Below are 25,261 nucleotides of genomic sequence, written 5' to 3'. Positions count from 1 at the left end.
CAACTCAATCCCCACTCACGTCCATCATCTGTCAATGGAAATATAGGGGGCTTCCACGTTACTGGTAGAACAAAGGCTCTAGAAAAGCACTATGGCTCCTCGCACACCAAAAGAAATCAAGCAAATTCTGCACTCCGAAATCGAAATGCCTCCTCCCTTCTACGCCCCACAGTATGCTTAAACCACATTTAGCGCCCACGTTTGGCATTTCTGTAGTGACTAGAGCCCGCCTAATTTACAAGTGTGTGTTTCCAGAAGCATGAGCTGGGCATAACATACTAGTAACTACAGCGTACTGGTCACTATAATGGGAGTTTTAAATTTACTCAGTAACATCCACTGCTGCTTGTTTCTGGAAAACAATATTGGAGTCAAAATCTTCACTACATCTGTAGACAAATTCCCAAAGGGGTACAATTTTCAAAATGGGGTCACTTGAGGGGGGATTCTGCCCTTCTAGCACTTAGGGGCTCTGTATCTGGTGTCCACAAACTATCCTAGGAAAACCTGCGCTCCAGGAGACAAATAGCGCTCTGTCGCTCACGAGTCTCTCCGTGTGGCTAAGCAGTACTGTACAGCCACATATGGGGTATTTCTACATTCAGCAGAAATTGTGGAACAAATTTTGGTGTAATTTTTACCAATTTCTCCTTTTGAACATGTAAAACTTGGGGCTAAAACAATTTTTTTATGTGGCAAAAATGTAATTATTTTATCTTCACAGCACAATGGTATAAAATTCTGTGACACACCTGTGATGTCAATATGATCATTGCACCCCTAAATTAATTCATCAAGAGGTGTATTTTGTAAAATGGGGTCACTTATGAGGCGTTCTGCTGTTCTGGCACCTCTGTGGCTCTACCAGTAGGTCATGGCATCCGCAAACCATAACAGTAAAATCTGCACTGTAATATAGCTCTCCTTCCCTTCTGAGCATGGCACTTTGCCTGAACAGTATTTCCCATTTATATGTAGACTATTGGCACACTCAGGTGAAATTTTTACAACAAACTAAGGTCCATATTTCCCATTAAGCCTTACAAAAATTAAAACTTGTGGCTATAACAACATTTTAGTGGTAAAATTGTAATTATTCTTCACCACCCAATAGTAAAAATCTGTGAGGCACAGGTGGTGTTAATATGATCACTGCATCCCTAGATGAAATCATAGAGAGTTGTAGCTTGTAAAACGGGGTCATGTATGGGGGCTTCTGCTGTTCTGGCACCTCAGGGGCTCTGCCAATGTGACATGGCACTCTCAAACCATTCCAGCAAAATCTCAACTCTAATATGACACTTCTTCCGTTCTGAAATTTGCACTGTGCCTCAAAAGTAGTTTTCAACCCCATATGGGGTATTGTTGTACTCAGGAGAAATTGAAAAATAAATTTTGGGGTCCATTTTCTCCTGCAATCCTTGTGAAAAATAAAAGAATTTGGGCTAAAAAAAGTTTTTTGGGACCTTTTTTTGCATTTTTACAGAGCAACCTTGTAAAATTCTGTGGAGCACATGGGGATCCAAGGTGCTCACGACATGTGTAGATAAATTCCTTGAGGGGTTTAGTTTCTAAAATTGGGTCACTTGTGGGGGGTTTTCAATTGTTTAGGCACAGCAGGGGCTCTTCAAACACAACACCTCCAGACTATTCCATCAAAGTCTGCATCCCAAAACACCACTCCTTTTCTGAGCTGTGCCGTGCGCTCACACAGTAGTTTTCCTCCACATATGGGGTATCAGCATTCTCAGGAGAAATTGCACAACAAATTGTATGGTGCATTTTCTCCTGTTACCCTTATGAAAATGCAAAATTTTTGTGGGAAAAATATCATTTCTGTAATTTGCACAGCTCAATGTTGTAAACTTCTGTGAAGCACTTGGGGTTGAAGATGCTCACCAGACATCTAAATAAGTTCACTGAGGGGTCACTTCTGGGGGGTTTCCACTGTTTAGGCACATCAGGGACTAGCCAAACACGACATGGCGTCTGCTAATGATCCCAGCAAATTCTGCATTCCTGTGTGACTATACAGTAGTTTTCCTTCACATATTGGGTATCAGCGGACTCAGAAAAAAATTGCACAACAAATTGTATGGTGCAATTTCTCCTGTTACCCTTATGAAAATTTTAAATTTGGTGCTAAAAAACATTTTTGTGGAAAAAATGTGATTTTTTTTTTATTTTTACGGCTCAATGTTATAAACTTCTGTGACGCACCTATTGGTTCAAGGTGCTCACCATACATCTAGATAAGTTCCCTGAGGGGTCTAGTTTCCAAAATCGTGTCAACTGTAGGGAATTTCCACTGTTTAGGCACATCATGGGCTCTCCAAACGGAACATGGCGTCCCCGACTGATTTCAGCCAATTTTGCATTCAAAAAGTCAAATGGCGCTCCTTCCTTTGCGAGCCCTGCCATGCGCCAAACAGTGGGTTGTCCCCCACATGTGGGGTATTGGCATGCTCATGAGAAATTGCACAACAAAATAGGGGATACATTTTTTCCTGTTACCCTTGTAAAAATAAAAAAAAAATGAGTCTAAAGTAATTTTTTTGTGACGAAAAGTTAAATGTACATTGTTTCCTTCCACATTCTAAAAGTTCCTGTGAAGCACATGAAGGGTTAATACATTTCTTGAATGTGGTTTTGAGCACCTTGAGGGGTGCAGTTTTCAGAATGGTGTCACTTTTAGGTACTTTCTGTCATATAGGCCCCTCAAAGTCGCTTCAAATGTAATGTGGTCTTGAAAAAAATGGTTTTGCTAATTTTGTTCAAAAAATGAGGGTTAACTTTTAACCTTTATAACTTCCTAATAAAAAAAAAATTATGTTTCAAAAATGCTGCTGAAGTAAAGTAGACATGTGGGAAAAGTTATTTATTAACTATTTTGTATTACATAACTCTCTGATTTAAGAGCATCCAAATTAAAAGTTTGAAAATTGCAAAATTTTCAAAATTTTCACCAAATTTCAATTTTTTTACACAAACAGACGCAAATCATATCGAAATTTTACCACTATCATGAAGTACAATGTGTCACGAAAAAACATTCTCAGAATCAGTGGGATTTGTTGGAGCGTTCCAGAGTTATTACCACATAAATTGACACTGTTCAGAGCTGTAAAATTGGCCTGGTCATGAAGGTGCAATCTGCCTTGGGGGGTAAATGGGTTAAGTCTTTACTGGCAGCCAAGCAGTGGAGACTTTGATGCTGCAATGTAGCATTGTCCTGCATAATTATCATGGATTTCTTGAAAGATGCAGACTTTTTTCTGTACTACTGCTGGAAGAAAATGTCTTCTAAAAACTTAGTAGGTTTGGGAGTCCATTTTGAGTCCAACTTCAACCCGAAAAGGTCCAACCAGCTCATCTCTAATAATACAGCACATGGCAGCACCCATCTCCACCTCGCTGGCGTCTGAGTAGGAGTGGAGGTCTGTGCCTGCTACTGATCCAGTCATGGCCCATCCATCTGGTCCATCAATCGTCATTCTCATACATAAAACCTTTGAAAAGCCTGTCTTCAGATATCAGGTGTCAGCCTCCTCATCTCGGCCATGTCTCTGAGCACTGAACACCTTGTACTTCTGTGTCTTGCTCAGTGGTGGTCGGGTGTCAGCCTCCTCACCTCGGTCATGTCTCTGAGCACTGACCACCTTGTACTTCTGTGTCTTGCTCAGTGGTGGTCGGATGTCAGCCTCCTCACCTCGGCCATGTCTCTGAGCACTGAACACCTTGTACTTCTGTGTCTTGCTCAGCGGTGGTTGGGTGTCAGCCTCCTCACCTCGGCCATGTCTCTGAGCACTGACCACCTTGTACTTCTGTGTCTTGCTCAGTGGTGGTCGGATGTCAGCCTCCTCACCTCGGCCATGTCTCTGAGCACTGAACACCTTGTACTTCTGTGTCTTGCTCAGTGGTGGTTGGGTGTCAGACTCCTCACCTCGGCCATGTCTCTGAGCACTGACCACCTTGTACTTCTGTGTCTTGCTCAGTGGTGGTCGGGTGTCAGCCTCCTCACCTCGGCCATGTCTCTGAGCACTGAACACCTTGTACTTCTGTGTCTTGCTCAGCGGTGGTTGGGTGTCAGCCTCCTCACCTCGGCCATGTCTCTGAGCACTAAACAACTTGTACTTCTGTGTCTTGCTCAGCGGTGGTCGGATGTCAGCCTCCTCACCTCGGCCATGTCTCTGAGCACTGAACACCTTGTACTTCTGTGTCTTGCTCAGCGGTGGTCGGGTGTCAGCCTCCTCACCTCGGCCATGTCTCTGAGCACTAAACACCTTGTACTTCTGTGTCTTGCTCAGCGGTGGTCGGGTGTCAGCCTCCTCACCTCGTCCATGTCTCTGAGCACTGAACACCTTGTACTTCTGTGTCTTGCTCAGCGGTGGTTGGGTGTCAGCCTCCTCACCTCGGCCGTGTCTCTGAGCACTGAACACCGTGTACTTCTGTATCTTGCTCAGTGGTGGTCGGGTGTCAGCCTCCTCATCTCGGCCATGTCTCTGAGCACTGAACATCTTGTACTTCTGTGTCTTGCTCAGTGGTGGTCGGGTGTCAGCCTCCTCACCTTGGCCATGTCTCTGAGCACTGAACACCTTGTACTTCTGTGTCTTGCTCAGTGGTGGTCGGGTGTCAGCCTCCTCACCTTGGCCATGTCTCTGAGCACTGAACACCTTGTACTTCTGTGTCTTGCTCAGTGGTGGTCGGGTGTCAGCCTCCTCACCTCGGCCATGTCTCTGAGCACTGAACATCTTGCATTTCTTGGTCTCCAGGGAGGCTGCACTGCTGGAACTTGACACCACAGGAGGATAATGGCTTCATGTTTTTTCTTCTCAAATCTTGTGCAGTTAATCTGCGTGTTTTTACCTCAACACACGTGTTTTGCTCCTTGCTGAATATTTGCTATAAAACTTTTTCAGAGTCAGCTAAATCTCTTTTTTGGCGATTTTTTCCTGAGGAAAACAGGCTGCCTAATAATTCTGCACACCCTGATAAAGGCCGTTATATCCTCAGACCTCACCCTTCTCATTACACAAATACATGTCACCTGATCTGCTCCATCCAATAATCAATCACATTTATACAGCTCAGAGGTGGAAAATCTGGATAAAAATTGATGATTTGGTCAAAATCCTTACTTGTCTAATAATTCTGCACATAATTTATCTGTATCTATCTTTGTGACATAATATCCTACAGTGCTACTGTATATAGGGGGCTATATGGAGGCTCATACTGTATATAGGAGGCTATGTGGAGGCTCATACTGTATATAGGAGGCTATGTGGAGGCTCATACTGTATATAGGGGGCTATGTGGAGGCTCATACTGTATATAGGAGGCTATGTGGAGGCTCATACTGTATATAGGAGGCTATGTGGAGGCTCATACTGTATATAGGAGGCTATGTGGAGGCTCATACTGTATATAGGAGGCTATGTGGAGGCTCATACTGTATATAGGAGGCTATGTGGAGGCTCATACTGTATATAGGGGGCTATGTGGGGGTTCATACTGTATATAGGAGGCTATGTGTAGGCTCATACTGTATATAGGGGGCTATGTGGGGGCTCATACTGTATATAGGGGCTATGTGGGGGCTCATACTGTATATAGGGGGCTATGTGGGGGCTCATATTGTATATAGGGGGCTATGTGGGGGCTCATACTGTATATAGGGGGCTATGTGGGGGCTCATATTGTATATAGGGGGCTATGTGGGGACTCATACTGTATATAGGGGGCTATGTGGGGGCTCATACTGTATATAGGGGGCTATGTGGGGGCTCATACTGTATATAGGGGGCTATGTGGGGGCTCATACTGTATATAGGGGCTATATGGAGGCTCATACTGCATATAGGGGCTATGTGGAGGCTCATACTGTATATAGTGGATATCTTAGGGCTCATATTGTATATAAAAAGGTTATGTCGGGGCTCATACTGTATATAGGAGGCTATGTGGAGGCTCCTATTGTATATAGGGGGCTGTGTGTAAGCTCATATGGTATATAGGGGAATGCCAGCATACTTAATTCTGCTCAATATTACGTGATAATATTAATAAAAAATAATAATTGTAATTAATATGTATTAATAGGAACAGAAACAGGAAAATACCAGAAGCATGGGACCTGCACATGACGGAAAGCAGAAGTGCCCAACAGAGCCCATTGACTTTAAAGGGATCCTTTGGTTTTACGTCTTGGTGTATGGCATTGTATCAGACAAAATAGAGTATTTTGGGTGGAATTTAAGACTGAGCCTCCAACGTAGATGTGAGCAGAGCGTAAAGGAAACAGCATATTAGGAATATAACAGAAAATAACACTCCTAAATTTAACCCAAATCAGTCACAAAAATACGAGCTTATTAAAATAATAATAGAGGTCTCATTGAGACTATCACATGAAGAACTAAGCCAAAACCGACACAAAGAACGAGCATCGCAGAGCACAATGGTGCACACACATCCAGCGCTGTGCCACATACACAATAATACACACAGCGAGAGAAGAATGGGGCAGATTATGAGGCGTCATTACCCTGATTGCCAAATTAACCATTCATTGTGCTCTGGTTATAGCCACACAAGGATCATGCACACAATATTACACAATCCTGATTACCCAGATGTTGCCTCCATTACTGGCACTGGAGAACAAGTACATCAAACACTGCTACAATTTATACCAGCGCTCAAACCCTTATATATACAGCTGAATAAAAATGTCACCTAATTAATCTACTTGTATCTAGAATGGCATGTAATAATTTGGGCCCCCTGGTCAAAATTACTGTTATTGTGAACAATTATGCAAGTTGAAGATGAAATGATCTCTAAAAGTCCAAAAGTTAAAGATGACACATTCCTTTGTATTTTAGGCAAACAAAAAAAATACTTGTATTGTAATTTTTTTACATTTTAAAAATTATAAAAAGTGAAATTGGCCGATGCAAAAGTTTGGGCACTCGTGGAGATTTGTGTGCTCAGATAACTTTGATCAAAGTTTCAGACCTTAAATAAGCCTGTTAGAGTTATGGCTTGTTCACTATCATCATTAGGAAGACCAGCTGATGCAAATTTCTCAGCTTTATGAAAACACAGCCACCTCTAACTTTGTGCCAAAAACAACAGCCATAGGTTCTTCTAAGCAGTTGACAAGCACTCTGAAAATTAAAATGATGAAGGCCCACAAAGCAGGCGAAAGCTAAGAGATGATAGCAAAGTGTTTTCTAGGTGTCCTTTCCTCAGTTCGAAAAGTAATTAAGAAAAGGCAGTTAACCGGAAAAGTGGAGGTCAATATAAGGTCTTTAAGACCAAGCAAAATTTCAGTGAGAGCTGCTCGTAGGAATCCTTGTTTGACTGCAAAATGCCTTCAGAAAGATTTAGCAGACTCTGGAGTTGTGCTACATTGTTCTATTGTTTTGAGACACTTGCACAAATATGGCTTTCATTGAAAAGTCATCAGAAGAAAACCTCTACTGCATCCTCACCATAAAATTCAGACTACTAAACTAAAAACTGTTCCAGAATCAGTGGAGCAGCAACAATAGGAAAAAGTACTCAATTTCAATAAGCAAAATCAGATGAAAGGTACTTTTTAAAAGGGTTTCCTATGAATAAAGTTAATTTTAATCAACTGTTTAATCAATAGATCTTGGAATAATAAGTTCCACAATTGGATGTGGTTAAAAAAAATGTTCCTGTGCGGAGATAATCTTATAAATGTGCCTGTGCTCTGTACTTTGTAATGGCTGTGTCTCACTGTGCTGGAACATCCTTTGATCATACCACATCTCCTGGGAAGGGGAGAAAACAAAGGAGAGGATACAGACAGGACAGCAGGGGATCGCAGCTTATTCTTTCTTTGAGGTAAAACATTGCTAAAACAGGCAGGGAAAAGTTTTGCCTCACAAAAAGAAGCAGCTGTGATTCCCTGCTGTAATGTCTGTATACTCTCTTTTGCTTCCTCCCCTGCCCAGGAGCTGTGGTATGATCAGCCCATGTTCCTGTACAGTCAGACACAGCCATTACACAGTACACAGCATGGGCACATGCATAAGATTATCTCAGCACAGGAACATTTTTTTTAAACACAGCTGTGGAAATTATTATTATTCCAAGATGTGTTGATTAAAATGACCTTTGTTCATGGGAAAACCCCATTAGGCCAGGGTTAGATGAGAGTGTGAAAAATAATTCAATTTTCATCCAGAAAACTTGCATGACTGTCATCCAAATAGTCATTCATGTGGCATCCATGTAGTTTACATCCATTTGCCATGCATTAAAAGCGCATGAACATGATCAAGTACAGTTTCCTAGGTTAATAATGGCAAAACATTTGTAAAAATCAGATGCAATATGTATGTTCAATTGACGATTCCAAGGTTTGGAAGAGAATAGCGTATGCTGAAAAAACGGACATCTGTACGGCCCTGTTGATTTACATCGGTCTGATTTTTACTCAGACATTACAGGTCCGTATAATACCCTCATCTGAACGAGCCCTAAAACAAAGTTTATATACAAACAACAACCAATAGCACCAAGCATCTAAATAAAATCAGAAAACACAGGATACCTATACCAAGAGACTCAGTCTCGTGGTGGTCTAATGGAGGGCCTGACTGTAAAAGTCTCATTTAGGGGAAAAAAGGAAGAAAAGAAAAATAAAGAAAGCAAGCCAGAAATGAGGAGAGATGGAGGATAGACAAGGAATAAAGGAAAAGGAAGAAAAAGGATCGTCGTCGTCTCAATAGTAGTAAGAATCTCAAGTTTTAGAGCTTGTCTCTAATGGAAACCCAACAACTCTCCAAAGTGAGTCCATGGTTGATAGATGTTAACCCTTTAAAGGGAAACTGACAAGTGATACATGCTGCCGAAACCATGGGCAGAATGCATCAGCCACTGGCTGTACGATCTCATAGAATCATAGAATCATAGAGTTGGAAGGGACCTCCTGGGCCATCTGGTCCAACCCCCTGCTCAAAGCAGGATTCGATAAACCATCCCAGTCAGATAACTGTCCAGCCTCTGTTTGAAGACTTCCATTGAAGGAGAACTCACCACTTCTCGTGGCAGCTTGTTCCACTCATATATCACTCTAACTGTCAAAAAGTTTTTTCTAATATCTAATCTGTGTCTCCTCCCATTCAGTTTCATCCCATTGCTTCTAGTCTTTCCTTGTGCAAATGAGAATAAAGTTGATCCTTCTACAATGTGACAGCCCTTTAGATATTTGTAGACAGCTATTAAGTCTCCTCTCAGTCTTCTCTTTTGCAAACTAAACATTCCCAAATCCTGCAACCTTTCCTCATAAGACAGGGTTTGCAGACCGGTCACCATTCTGGTTGCTCTTTTCTGAACTTGCTCCAGTTTGTTGATGTCTTTTTTAAAATGTGGTGCCCAAAACTGGACACAATATTCCAGATGAGGTCTGACCAAAGAGGAGTAGAGGGAAATAATGACTTCACGTGATCTAGACTGTATGCTTCTGTTAATACATCCTAGAATTGCATTTGCCTTTTTTGCTGTTGCATCACACTGTTGACTCATATTCAGTCTGTGATCTATTAGTATACCCAAGTCTTTTTCACATGTGCTGTTGCTTAGGCCTATTCCTCCCATTCTGTATATGCTCTTTTCATTTTTATTGCCCAGATGTAGTACTTTGCATTTTTCCCTGTTAAAAACCATTCTGTTAGTTGCTGCCCACTTCTCCAGTTTATTTATATCTTTTTGAATCCTCTCTCTCTCTTCTCTAGTATTAGCTATCCCTCCTAGCTTTGTGTCATCAGCAAATTTAATCAGTTTACCCTCAATTCCTTCATCTAAATCGTTGATAAAGATGTTGAACAATACAGGGCCCAGGACAGAGCCCTGTGGTACCCCACTTGAGACATTCTTCCAACTGGATGTGCAGCCATTTACGACCACTCTTTGGGTCCGATCACTAAACCAGTTATGAATCCACCTAACAGTTGCCTTGTCCATTCCATACTTAGTCATTTTTTCAATAAGGATTGTATGAGATACTTTGTCAAATGCTTTGCTGAAGTCAAGATATACTATATCTACAGCATTTCCTTGATCCACCCAATCAGTGATTCCATCATAGAAGGAAATTAAGTTAGTCTGACATGACTTATTAGTTACAAACCTGTCACGGGGGGCTTAGTTCAACTAAGGCTGTAACTCCCGGGGCCCCTGTGATGTCCCTCTAACTAGGGGAAACCCTGTCTGACCCTCAACCCAGGGTTTTTGCTGATGGTGCAAATGCCTGAGCCGCCACCCTTTCCTTATCTCCTGCTCAGCCCTGCACTTAACCCTCCACCCTCCACCCAGTGAGGAGTCACAACACCAAAGCCCCCACACAAATATGACAGACAGGGGGAACTTAAACTGCACTGCGCCGCACACACAGAGGAATAAACAGTAATGTGAACAGGGCACAACTAAACACAAATATGGGAAGGAGAAAGGATAACAATGGATCATACGCCACCAGACACGAATCTCTCTCTCTGCAACACCTCCACTCCAGACCGGAACCACTTGGTATGAAACACAAGCTATAATCGGCGACGCCCATAGGCCAGCATGACTATTTAAAGACCGTGGGCGTGACTAACCATCCAACCTGGTCTCCAGCAGGATTAACCCCCGAGAGCCTGAAGATCAAGCCGACGCCACTGAGGCTATAGTGGCTGGAGGTGGAACTACCTCTGCCTGCCGGACGCAGTGGTGTGAACAGCGTCCGACATGACAAAACCCATGCTGACTCTGTTTAATCACTTCATTCTTATCCAGGTACTGACATACATGTTGTTTAATAATTTGTTCAAAGATCTTTCCTGGTATAGAAGTCAGACTCACCGGCCTATAGTTGCCTGGGTCCACCTTCTTCCCCTTTTTGAAGATAGGAACAACATTTGCACATTTGAACATACATCTCAGCCATGTATGTCTTTAACATGCAGCGGCGGGGTGCCCATGTATGGAAAAGACTTAGGAGCTGAACTCTAAACTTGCGGCTGATGCTGACTATACTACAAAGAAGTCATATGTGTCTAACAGCAGCTAGATCTGATCCCTGGTCATTGCTCTTGACCAGTTAGTTATTGACAGCATCATCTATTTGGTTAGTCATTGACAGCAGCATCAGTTTGGTTTGATCAGTCATTGACAGCGGCATCGGTTCAGTTTGGTTAGTCATTGACCGAGGCATCAGTTTGGTTCGGTTAATGATTGACAGCGGCATTGGTTCGGTTAGTCATTGACAGTGGCATCAGTTCGGTTTGGTTAGTCATTGACAGCGGCATCGGTTCAGTTAATCATTGACAGTGGCATTGGTTCGGTTCAGTTAGTCATTGACAGCGGCATTGGTTCAGTTCAGTTAGTCATTGACAGTGGCATGGGTTTTGTTCGGTCAGTCATTAACAGCGACATCGGTTCGGTTAGTCATTGACAGCGGCATCGGTTCGGTTGGTCATTGACAGCGGCATCGGTTCAGTTAGTCATCGACAGCGGCATTGGTTTGGTTTGATCAGTCATTGACAGCGTCATTAGTTCAATTAGTCATTGACAGCGGCATCGGTTTGGTTAGTCATTGACAGCGGCATCAGTTCGGTTAGTCATTGACAGGGGCATCGGTTCGATTAGTCATTGACAGCGGCATCGGTTCAGTTAGTCATTGACAGTGGCATCGGTTCGATGAGTCATTGACAGCGACATCGGTTTGGTTAGTCATTGACAGCGGCATCAGTTTGGTTTGGTTAGTCATTGACAACGGCATCGGTTCTGTTCGGTTAGTCATTGACAGTGACATCGGTTTGGTTAGTCATTGACAGTGGCATCAGTTTGGTTTGGTTAGTCATTGACAGCGGCATCAGTTCTGTTCGGTTAGTCATTAACAGCGGCATCGGTTTGGTTAGTCATTGACAGCGGCATTGGTTTGGTTCAGTTAGTCATTGACAGCGGCATTGGTTTGTTTAGTCACTGACTGCAGCATCGGTTCGGTTAATCATAGATAGCGACATTTAAATAGATTGAATGCCAATGCTCAAAGACCGGCTCGCATTGGCCTCTCTGAGACACAAACACGGGGAACCAGTGGGATATCATGATAACCAGGGATTGTATTGCATAAGCAATCAGACGATCACCGGATCAAATCTCCTAGGGGACTAAAAGCAAAGTAAAAAAAAAATAACATTATTAAAAATATAACCAGAATGATTAAAATATAAAAATTTGAATGACCTCCATTTTCTCCCATTAAAAATAAATTAAAAACACTAAAAAAATAAATATATTAGCATAATGACATATGTAAATGTCTATGCCACATACCGTAAATATAAGACAAAAAAAATCAAAAAGCTAGAATTACTGTTTTCTGGTCAGCACATCTCTGTAAGAAAATGCAATAAAAAGCAATCAAAATGTCATATGGATCTCAAATTGGTATCAATAAAATCATCAGCTTGACACGCTGAACAGAAATCCTCATACATCCGCTTCATCTACTGAAAAATAATATTACATGCCTTGGAAAAATGGTGACACCATCCAAGTTTTCTTTTTTTTAGAAATTTTTGATTTTTTTCACCATTTAAATGACAAAAAAATCTATGCACGTTTGATATCGCCATAATCATACTGACCTGGTGAATTACGTTGTTAGGTCATTTTTACCACATAATGAATGCCGTAAAAAAAAAATCTAAAAAATCAATTGCATTTTTTTCAACATTTTATCCCACATGGTATTTTTTCCCCATTTTTTCAGCACAATGCATGGAAAAATGGATGGTGTCATTCACATGTTACAAGATATGGTCAACAGAGTTACATGATAGCTACCTCCAGTAGGTGGTACTAGGCGGTACTAGAAAGAGCGTTTTGTAGGAGAGGTCATTTCCATTTTTCATTATGCCCTAGTGGTAGAGTTACATGATATCATCAGTCCATATGTCTCTAAGTATAAACCTCGACGCAGTCCAGTCGTGTTGAGCGGCTACCTGGCTGATCCTGCCAGTAGCATATGCTACTGTTTTGTGAAGAGAAGACCCAAAACTTTCCAAACTCTGGGAGCACAGAGATAAACACATCAATACTAGTAGTGACCAATAATTACTTTGTGTTGTTAGTGAGAAACATTATTTAAGACAACCGGACAAAATATCACCTGATGACATAACGTTATAATCTAGGAGGAACCAAAGAAAAACGTGAGTAACACTAGTGTTCAGGAAGTGACAACACCTTCCAATAAGTGATAATGTCTTCCGATGACTGCTACTGTTCTCATGAATTAATGATATCTACTAAGGAGTGATACTAAATTGTCGCGAGGTGTAACAATGCCTTCCAGAAAATGATACTAAACAGTACCTCAAAATAAGTTCACTAAATTTACTTTGGATAGTGCAGACTGATAAACCCTGGATCTTCTGATTGTTAGTGATCAAAAAGGATATTTTCTTAAATTCTAAAATTATTGAAATAATCTCTATACTTTTAGACTACTTGATCCCATTTGATACTTTTCCTCTACAGGAAAAGGAGGCAGGTCATTGCCTCTCTACAGGAAGTGGTGGTGGCTCTTTTCCTCTACAGGAAGTGGAGGCACGTATTTGCCTCTCTACAATAAGTGAAGGTGGATCTTTTCCTCTACAGGAAGTGGCGGAAAGTCCTTGCCTCTCTACAGGAAGTGGACATGGATCTTTTCCTCTACAGGAAGTGGAGACAGGTCTTTGCCTCTCTACAGAAAGTGGAGGTGGGTCTTTTCCTCTACAGGAAGTGAAGACAGATTTTTGCCTCTCTACAGGAAGTGGACGTGGATCTTTTCCTCTACAGGAAGTGGAGGCCGGTCTTTGCCTCTCTACACAAAGTGGAGGTGGGTATTTTCCACTACAGGAAGTGGAGGCAGGTCTTTGCCTCTCTATAGGAAGTGGACGTAGATCTTTTCCCCTACAGGTAGTGGAGACAGGTCTTTGCCTCTCTACAGAAAGTGGAGGTGGGTCTTTTCCTCTACAGGAAGTGGAGACAGATTTTTGCCTCTCTACAGGAAGTGGACGTGGATATTTTCCTCTACAGGAAGTGGAGGCCGGTCTTTGCCTCTCTACAGGAAGTGGAGGTGTGTCTTTTCCTCCACATGAAGTGGAGGCAGGTCTTTGCCTCTCTACAGGAAGTGGAGGTGGCTCTTTTCTTCTATAGGAAGTGAAGGCAGGTCTTTGCCTCTCTGCAGGAAGTGGATGCAGATATTTGCTTCACTACTGGAAGTGGAGACGGGTTTTTATCTCAGTGCAGGAAGTGGAGGCGATCTTTGTTTCTCCATAGGAAGTGGTGGTGGCTCTTTGCCTTTCTTTAGGAAGTTCAGGCTGATCTTTGTCTCTCAACGAGATTTGAAGCCAGGCTTAGCCTTATTACAAGAAGTTGAGATGGATCATTTATATCTCAACAGGCACTAATGTCAGATCTTTGTCTCACTAAAAAAAGGTCTTTGCTGCCGGCCTGTCAAACTGAATACATGCTGAACATAGAGGGAAGGCTTTCAGTTCAGGAGAAGTAAACCATTAGACAATGGCAGGAGCAATGCTTGTTGGAAAGTGAAGAAAACAAAGTTCCAGAACTTTTAGTACCGGCAATATGCTTAGAAAGAGGACCCACAAACTGAAAAAGAGCAGGTGTTACAGAGCATAAAATTAAGGCAATTTTATCAATACAGTAGATGGGTATGTGTTCAAAAAGCAGTTTTAACATCTTGAGGCGGGGTGGAGGGTAAGGAAGGCAAAATCACGCTTTTCTTTAGGTGTAAAAGAACAGGTGCACATAAACTTGTCTTATACTTTCAATGTATGAAACTATAATTTATTGTACAATACAGACCATCTTGGCTGCTGTTGGGAAACACTGTTATAATGGTTGAAAGTGCTCTTATGGGAAACATCAAGAGCCTAGCCCTTATGTCCTTCTAACGACTATCACAAATCCTCAGCAGATAATGAAGTCCTATACATTTCATATCTTCTAAATGCAGATCATCGATCGTGTACCATCTCACTAGTTCAATACAAGAGTCTACATTTCAGCCATACCTTGTTATACAGTAGTCTCCAACTAGCAACTTAGGTGGGAGACCAAATGAGCCATAGGAAATACTGTTATAATGATTGACACTAAATTTGTGGATAACCTCAGCATCCTGTCCTTATTTCCACTATCCAACGTGTGACACCATCTACTCAAGAGTACACTGATCTGACGAGAGAAGCAATCTTCCAATGAAAGCGCCATTTATCCAATATGTGACACTACATTATCTTCTCATGACTAACATCATCCTCCATTGAGAAACTCCCAAGCTCGTATGAGTGACAATCTCTCAGAATGATTGAAACGCTCATGGAGTCTGTAACATTATCTTCTTAAGTGTAACAGTTTCCGTTATTCAGTCACTATCTCTTCGACAAAAGTGTCACCAACCATCTTCCAAATAATTGTACAATAATAAGTGGTAAGAGCTTCCAACTATCTGACCGTATGCAAGAGATAGACGCATTTTCCAAGGGACATGGCTACTACGCATGTGCTATGGTAAACGTTGGGCTCCATTTGTCTCTATCAAGTCAGCATGAAGTTGCTCCTTCCAGGAACAAAACCTTACAAGAGTATATGGGTTCTTCTAAGCATTGTCAGTACATTGGAACCATGTGGAGATTCAATTTATGACCATAACACATAGTCGTAAAGACAACTGGGCAACAGAATTCCATTGTGATCGCATCCTGATAGGATTGTTCCTGGATTGACTTTTCACTCTCAATTTACAATGTAAAATCTGTCTTCACTGAATACAGATTTTGCCATTCCTGAGATGGGAAATGACAGTTGGTCCTTCAAAAATTTTATGGACAGGGGAGAAGATAGAGGCCGAAATATTCTGCTGCAAGTTCTCCTGTAAGGATAGTTCCAGACAGTTCTCCATAGAACTTTATGATTACCAACTGCCATCTCTGACCTCAGTAATGGGAAAATCTGTAGTCCATAAAGATAAAATTTACCCATGAAATGAAAATTTTGAGAATAAAATATCAGTTCAGAAAGAAGATGGGAGCAGAGTTTCTCTAACGAGATATATTACAACATTTCTTATTTTCATCTTTACTATTGATTTATGAAAAAAATTAAACTGATGGAGGCTCGTTATATAACATTGTGAAAAACATCCATCTATTATATCTGTAGGATATAAGTTGTAATACGTACAGATCACTAGGTCATATACAATGAGCGGTACATAGAGGGCAGGGCCAATTTGGGATGGTAGTTATGTCAGGGGCGCAAGGGGCAATAAGATAGGTGTTGATGTCATTCAGTTATTCATAGGAAGTCGGAGACTTACTTCCTGTCTACACGTTGTTGCGTGTACCGGTAGTCACACAGGAGATCCCATGAATTTATTGATGCAACTGAGCTGCTGGGAAATGACAGTGAGAATATTGCTGTTCAGTTACTATAATGTATAAAATACAAAATTACTAAAAAAATAAAAATTTCAGGAGTTTTGTTCATTATTATTTTTTTGAGGGGGGGGGGTTGTTCAATATATCACCAGCAGATTACTACTACTCAAAAGCGTGCTACTCTATGAAGTCATACCTTTAAAGGGAATCTGTTAGTAAGATCAACCCTCCTAAGCCGTCTATATGGGCACATAGGTCATAGGAAGCTGAATAAAATGATACCTTGATATCTGTGATCCGATGCTTTATTCCAGAGTAATTCACGTCTTTTCTTAATATGTAAAAGAGCTGCTAAGATCTACGGGCTGGATATAGATCTCCCCAAGAATCTGCCTCCAGAGCTTATTCTACATGAAAGGAGGTGTTACCAGTGTGAGACATGTAATGACTGACAGTGTATGTCTACTGAAAGCAGACACCCATATGCAGTCTACTACGTCTGATTGGTCAACTATCCTGGAGGAGATCATTCACCGGACACGAGTCAGCAGTAGCAGCTAATATTTTCTGATGTTCATAGGAGTTGTGCCTGCAGATAACCTGCTCAGGTGAGCACCTTCCTTTTACTTTACTTGTAAAAAAGAGTATCACCCGATGGTTAGTTCCACTACAGTGTTTCTTCATGTCTCACACTGGTAACCCCTCCTTTCATTTAAAATAAGCTCTGGAGGCAGATTTTTAGGAAAATCTGTGTCTGGCCAATAGATCTTAACTAGTGATGAACGAACATGCTCGGATAAGGTTCTATCTGAGCATGCTCAAAAAATATGCTCATGTCTCGTTGCTGTTCGAGAGCTGGACCACATGTGGGAATTGGCTGTTTGATAGGCAATCACTGCTTGTGTTGCAGCTGTCAAACAGCCTCGAGACATGCAGCCGCGGGGACGCAAACATATTTTTCGAGCACGCTGAAGATTGTCAGTTAGCACCCGAGCATGCTCAGATAACACCTCATTCCAGCACGTTCGCTCATCACTAATCTAAACAGCTCATTTACATATTAAGAAAAACTTGGATTTCTCTGGAATAAGTATTCAGATCACAGACAACGCGGAATCATTGTATTCAACTTTCTATGCCCTACATACCCATATAGACGGCTCTGCAGGGTTGATCCTACTGACAGATTCCCTTTAAGCTCTTGAAGTCCATTTCAGGTTCTGTACCAAATCACACGACTGACTACTGTACCTAATCATCACTGGCCACTTTGAGCCTAAATGATGAAATTACACGATATGGGAACCTTATTACTTCCTATAGGTAAATCATGTATCCATTCTGTAAAGGTGAATATATATGTTCCAATAAATAAGATATAAAATTCAGTTGATTCTTTTTAAGCAAGAATCAATAAGTTTGTGTTGACATTGATAGCGTACTTCTTGGTATATTTGAGAACTAGCGAAGCCTCCTTGCTTTTTCACATAGGGCCCCGACTACCAATCAAGGTCCATAAATGTGAATATTGAGAATCAGTGTATTTGATAGAATATCGGTCCGCACACTGTAAGGTCCAAATGTAACATACACTGTGGGGTAGCACTAATGAATGGAAAAAATTGAAACCGCTCCTGTGTCCTGGCACCTAAAGGAGTCCATTTGCCAGTGTATAGAACAGCACAGCTATACATGGCACATTATGATGGAGGGACCATGGTACGGTTACATCAGGATTTGGATGTAGCACTGTTCTTCAGTTATTTGAGCATTGTTATCGGAGATGAATCTACTTTAAAGGGTATCTGCCCACAGGTTTTTGCCACCTAGTCTGAGAGCAGCATAATTTAGGGCTAGAGACCCTGATTCCAGTGATGTTTCACTTACTGGGCTGCATGCTGTAATTTTATCAGGAGATTATCACTATAGGATTGGTAAACCTGCTGCCATGTAGCTCTCCATATTCATGAGCTCTGTATTATCACGCCCCCCATCACTGATTGGCAGCTTTCTGCCTATGCACAGTGTACACAGAAAGCTGCCAATCAGTGGTGTGGGCTATGGGGGGTTATGCAGAGCTTCTGGAAATTGCAGATAAAAATGTGGTTTTATCAAAACTACAGAAAGCAGTCTAGTAAGTGATATATTGCTGGAATCAAGGTCTCTGCTCCTACAACATGATGCTCTCAGATGGGGTAGCAAAAACCTGGTGACAAAGTCCCTTTAAGATAAAGGCAGTGACACAATAGATGGATTTACGTAGGGTTGTACATGGACTTTTACAAAGACAGTTATGAAGACATCTCTTTTGGTCCCCAAGGTTAGTTGGCTGTCACCCGTGCTCTTAGCGTTGGTGCCTTACCTAAAAAATGAGTGATGACTAGCTGCCTTCTCTTATACAATACGGCTGCTCCAGAATGACCTTAGGTCCATCAGTTACATCATGATGACTAGTCATGACGTCACCCCCTATGACACATCACAATGGCCATATTGTCACAGAAGTTAACAGACCTTGATGGAGGCAGTGACTTATCTACACATGTTAAAACACTCTGAAATTAATCAGATTGTACAGTAGTAATGATAACAGCAGCAGTGGAAGAGCGTACTGACTTTGTAGGAGGTAGTGACTACTGCAGTCCTGGAATTATATTAGAAAAGGGCTGTAGGGGACAGAACTAGTAATATGAAGTTTTGATCAATCTTATTATAGGAATGGTCACAGTAGAAGCAGAAAAGTGTGCAGACTTTGTAGGTGGCAGTGACTTGGGCAATTATGGGGCTATATGAGTGGGGAAAAGGCTACACGTGTCAGAAAATGTAATGTGAAGTGGGCAGGATAGAACATACTAATCAATTATATAATGGGAGCAATCACAGCAGCAGTAGAGTGTGCTGACCTTTTCGGAGGCAGTGACCTGTCCACTCAGGTGGTTACGATAGAGATGAAACCACAGAACCAGACTTGGAGAATCAAATTATGGAAAAATGACATGCTCCCTCACCATTTTTCAGCCACATATAAGACAGGTAACACATAATTAATTTATCCAGTAAAGGATTAAAATAATTGATTCGACCTGACAGTGTGAAGAGAAAACTGACCCTCTCTTTTAATAAATGGTTCTGCCTGACAAAGAGTAATGGTCTCCTCGCATTAGAAATTCACAATATTTTTGAGTATGTGATGAAACCGCTCAGTTACTGATTACAGATTCCATGCAATGATTCAACCATACACCATGACTTTTGCTTGCAGTGAGTGATTCCGCAATACCGTATCTGATCGATTCTGTATTCCAGTGACTGATTTCCTCTAACGCTGGTTCTACATCCCATTGAATGGTCCTTCAGTCTCGGACAAATCTTCCTTCCAATGAGGGCACCTAGGGAATTACTTGACGATCCAGTGATTTCCTCTAGCCTGAAGTCTATGTTCCAGTGAGAAGGTTCCACCACTTCATTACCAACATTCTATTCTACATTTCCATAAATCGACCCATGTTCCAGAATTTAGCCTTCGAATATTGGCTCTACAATCCTATACATTGTCCAGCCTTTCAATCGACAAGTCTACATTCGAGTGATAGGTACCACCTCCATATTACAGTGGCTAAAGAAGCCAACATTCCGATGAGTAATTCGATTCTCCTCGAGAAGACTATACCTTCTGACTGCGCTTTCCACTGAATGAATTGACTCTTTATCGGTCTTTCTGATAAATGATTTTAGCTTTCAACGAGTGGCCTGACATTCCAGGGAGTTATTCTACCTTCCCATAAATGAGTCTACATTCCATTTCACAATTGTACCCTGCCTTAAAAGGATTTTCCTTTGATAAATGGGTAGGAGGATGTAAATACTAGATGTGTCCTCTAGACATTTCACGCAGTGAGTAACTTCAGGGGAAAGAGTCTGTTGCCCTCTTCCATTTTGTCAATGATGATATGACTTCTTATACCATTCCTAATGATGCTATACATTATCTTTAGCCATTATGTTTCTTCTAAGAGTATTTGCGTGGCAAAAATCACAAGGGTTGGGGAAATTCTTAAAAACTCAGACGGGTCAGCCCATTTGTCATTATGTTGATTGGCTAAGAGAGCCCACAGATTGAATGGAAGTCGTCACATATGCTTATTAGCACACGTGGGATGATATTGGCAAGGGCGAACATACCACAGAAGCAGATAAGGCTATGAGGCCATGAAAAGAGGGGGTTCAAATCAGGTTGTCCATCATTGATATCAATAAGTAGGCTTTGGAACCCAATAGCATATAAGCCCCTTATATTTAACAAAGCCTTTTGAAGACAATTAATTAACTGAATGTTAAGATTGGCTCGGTGACCTCCACCAGCTTCAGAAGACTAATTTGTTTCTTCTGTGGTGACCTCAATGTCCACCCCTGGTTATTGGCACTTCAAAAGACAATTCAGCAGGTACATTGGTCCCAGACCACTGAAGAGTTTATATATGGTACATTTAGCCATTATAACACACATCAATATCCTGGTCTCCCGTGTAAGTGTGAAGGACATTTTTGGACTATACTAAAACCGTAGTCTGTAGAAGGTATTCCTCACAATCCAAGCAGTGGTCTGGCCAAAACGAGATACAGAACTTTTAATATCACTCAAGCTTTAGCCTAAAGACCCCTCTGCTGAATAAGAGGACTATAAGAAGCATGAGTGTTTAGTAGACCCTGCTACAGATTTTGTGTTAGAGTCCACCTTTGGCCAAATCTTTAAATTTCACCCAAAATGATTTAGTACCATAGACTGATCTAACGTTCTATTGGTTCTTCTACTTCATTGAAGGATTTCACATTCCAAAGAGTAATTCTACATTCTGGCTTCTCTACATTTTACAATAGTGAGATGTACCTTCTTTTATGGCTATGTCATTCTAACATCTACTGGGTCCTATTATCTTTTAATGAGTGACACTACATTTTTTTCCCTGGGTTACTTTTCCAGTGAGTAATTGACTAAGGTTACTACCAGTGAGTGACACTGTTTTTAATGAGTGATGTTACCTGACCATGAATGATATGTACAATTGCAATACCACAATTGGTACAGTCTTCGAGAAGCTATTCCTTACAGGTTTCTTGACAAATTACAGATGTTTGTGAAAAATAAGTCACATTTTTTTTGGACGAGACAATTTCTTCTTCCAATTATGACATTTTTCGGTTGTCCATAGACAGCTTTTCTTATAATAAGACTCCTTTACAAAGTGTTGTCTTCTGAAATGAGGGATCTACCACAAGTACCAAAATCCAATCTAATGTCATCACCATCCAAGAAGAGGATTCTTTGGTCGTACAATTACATTCTCTGCAAAGTATATAAATCATTTTTTATGACCATATACTAAGAGCCAGGGCCTTCTACACCAATACTGGTCATTACTTGGTCTTCTATCTACCAGGGTTGTAGTGCCCTAGAACTGGAAACTTCACAACCAGGCAGAGAAAAGAAGCAGGACGTATGTCTAGAATCTTGATCCTAATTTTCAGTAGTTACAAACCAAGACCAAGGACCAACTGAAGATGGAAGCTTTCCTGGCTACTTTCCAGGTGGAGAAAATCGTCTAAGTCGTCAAAATGAAATAAAACCCAAACAAACAGATAAGACGCTCACTGCTGTCCAAAAAAAAGAGAGAGGAACTGAGAGTGTGCAGATCATAATAATATACCGTGGTCTAGCAAATAATGAGATTGCTTTCAAATGGATGTATATTCAATAAATGAGATTGGCCATGCTTCGCATTGTGCCGGGCCAAAGCAAATAAGAGTATTATGCCATGAAGCAGGCTGCTTCCACCAGTATGAGACATCTTTTCATGAAAGACCACCTTTTCATACATTTCTAATTGACCACTCAGTAGAGAGTGAATCCCTGCATGGAAATAATATAGGTTGCCTTGCAGTGAGACAGATTGACATCCAGAAGAAATAAGAGGCCAGATGGGCTGTATGGGCTGCCTACAGAACAATATTGCTCGAGACGCGGAGACGGATACGAGACGGCTAAATAGATGCATACATGGATAGATAGATATGAGATGTATAACTAGATAGACAAATAAATAGATAAGAAATGGACAGAGAGATCGATAGATAATAGACAGATAATAGATAGATGATAGATAATAGACAGATAGATATGGGATAGATATGAGATATATAATAGATTGATAGATAATAGATATAAGATACATAGAAAATGTAATAGAATAGATGAACAGATAGATCAATATATAGATACATATGAGTTAGATAGATAAATAGATATGAGACAGATAAATAAACAGATAGCTATAAGACCAATAGATTAATAGATATGAGATGCACTGATACATAGATAGATAATAGACAGAAGATAGATAGATGATAGATAGATAGATGATAGATAGATAGATAGATAGATAGATAGATAGATAGATAGATAGGAGATAGAGATTATACCTAATCCTGGCTTCCTTCTTCTATCCGTATATGTTTGCTTTTATAAACATGTTAATATATAGCATGCAGATCAATATACCGAATAAACATGCATTTATTTTGCAGACATACAATAGTCAATAGATGGATATTAAAAATCCCTCTGACCCCTGCAGGAACTGACCCCATACTGCTGCAGATGCAGTGTAGATGCATATGTGTGTTTATGTGCCCGTACGCACACGTATGTATATGAACACACAGGATGGTATACGCTGCATGCCTCTGCAGATATAGAATGTTCCTCACCTTATAATGTTGTCTTTTTTTTTTCCCCCCCAGATGTTTATGTTTTTGGAGGACTGGGGTTAAGCCTGGTCACCGATTTTCCCCAAGAAGACCACCTGCCATGGACATGATCCCACAGGGGTGGAGCCTAATTGTTAGGCCCCTCCTCTTGCGCCTTATTGCCACTGTCCAAGGATGGAAAAAGAATACTGGCCTTCTGTCAACAGGACGGTTGTCCACGTATATGGAGGACTGTGAATAAGCCAGCCTCTTGTAGAAAGGGAATATGGCCACCTGTCCAGTATGGCTGCTCCCGGTTCTGGTGGTGGATGGATCTGTGTGGCACTATATCAGTAGTGTGGAAAGCAGAGTGGCTTTATATACACAAAATCTGGCAATAATCTGGCCAATTCCAGATGGTCCGGTACATTTCTCACCAGAAGAGCAGTCCGTCTTGTGCCCCTCTTAGCTTCTCGGACATGTCTTTGCTGCCGTGGTAAACACTCGGTTTGGATTTGCCATGTTTGCATTTGCTGGGCCTTGCCATGGGTCAGTGGGATTCCTCGTCCTTACGCTTTCCGTACCGGTAGCCACTGCTGGCTTTTTAGGATTGATGATTCTTCTCCGAGGTGCGATTCATTGTGAATTCCTGCTAGCCGCAGGATGGAAGACCGTCTTCCTTCACGCTTGCCCGAATTGTATCCCTATGGCCTGGCCATTTTCAAAGACTTTCCCATGGACTAGCCATTGCAGGATTTCTGGTATTTGGAAGTGGGTGGTGGTGGGGTTCATCGAATGCGTGTAGGAACTACGGCCACATGGGATTTGTGCATCCCCCACCTGTCGGGAGATATTAGCCCTCTCGTCTAGTTGCCTCCAGTGGGCTAGTTCTCTCTTAACCTGTGTAGTAACCAGTCCCTGTCAATTGACCAACAGCCTCCTATCCCCGGGTGGCCCGGTCGCTCTCCAGGGTGCTGGGTAATTGTCTTTTTTCCTAATTCTGCACCTGCTAGGTAGTCACTCAGTGGCCACTTGTATCCGATTGTCTGAGAACAGCAATCTTGACATCCATCATATTAAACATGATTTCCAGTGAACGGGGAGAATGAGGCGGAAAAGCAGCCGAACCCCTTGTAGGTCTTCACTTCTCCTAATACTGTGAGCAGCCCTCTATCATCTCATTATTGGTCCTGTCCTCTCTTCATGGCTATCTCGGTGGCTGTCTGAGGTCTCTTCTGGTCTTCTCCATCTTGTAGGGATGCTATGTACCCGTCTCGGTGATGTCCCTGGGTCGGATATCCTTGTCTGTCTCTCACTAGCTTGCCTGTCTCTTCTCCTCCTTCTCTCACATTCCTTCTCTAGTAGATTGGTGAGTGCTGACTGGAGGACTCTCGTTTCCTTTCTATCTGTCTCTTTTCGTCTCTGGCATGGAGATGTTCTCAGACACTGCTCTTCTTGTAATTTTGTATCCCACGTAAAGAAATAACAAAGAAAATAAATGAGAGATTGTGGGGCTGTTTCGGTCTCCAGCTCCCTGCCCCTCCTCTGTCTCTCCCTCCCTTGCTCTCTCTCTCCCTCTCTCCTCTCTCCCTCCCTTCTTCCCTCCCCCTCACTCCTTTTAACCCTTAATCAGATGTAGATCTCTTTACCCTAGCACTCTCTCTTTCATCTCAGCTGTCTCTTCTCCTGTCTGCTATTCTGTGCCCTCAGAGCAGACGCTCGCCTCAGTGTCTTATTGATGCTTCACCTCCACCATTGTGCTCTCCCGTCTCTGCTATCATTCCTTCTGTGTCCCTCCATCTCCCTATCTCCTCCCTCTCCTCTCCTACACCGGCTCCCTCCTCTCTCTCTCCATCCTTCGCCTGCTTCATCCACCTCTCCTCCTCTTTCTGTACAAACATTTCTGTCTCACTCCATCTTTGGTCCCCTCCCCTGTCAGCATCCTTCCCTGTACATGTTACACATAGATTTCTGTGGACATTTCTCCCCACATCTGTCCCCGTCCTGTTCCCTGCTCTCACTATGGCTCCATAGTCCAT

The 25,261-nt window shown here is 41.8% G+C and overlaps 1 protein-coding gene across 1 annotated transcript in view; it reads right to left on the bottom strand.

Annotated features, from left to right (window-relative positions):
- Positions 1-25,049, bottom strand: part of ADGRL1 (adhesion G protein-coupled receptor L1) — a 511,328-nt gene extending 486,279 nt beyond the window's left edge. Inside the window, exon 1 of the mRNA XM_073588731.1 lies at positions 23,244-25,049. The gene's annotated coding sequence lies outside the window, so the exon portion shown is untranslated. The remainder of the gene's footprint in view (positions 1-23,243) is intronic.
- Between the last annotated feature and the right edge of the window lie 212 nt (positions 25,050-25,261).

Source organism: Dendrobates tinctorius, unplaced genomic scaffold, assembly GCF_039654945.1.
Source record: "Dendrobates tinctorius isolate UK_male_01 unplaced genomic scaffold, ASM3965494v1 ptg000104l, whole genome shotgun sequence".
NCBI classification, from domain to species: Eukaryota; Metazoa; Chordata; class Amphibia; order Anura; family Dendrobatidae; genus Dendrobates; species Dendrobates tinctorius.
Note: the sequence above shows the minus strand (reverse complement) of the source record. Positions and strands in the feature narration are given on the sequence as shown.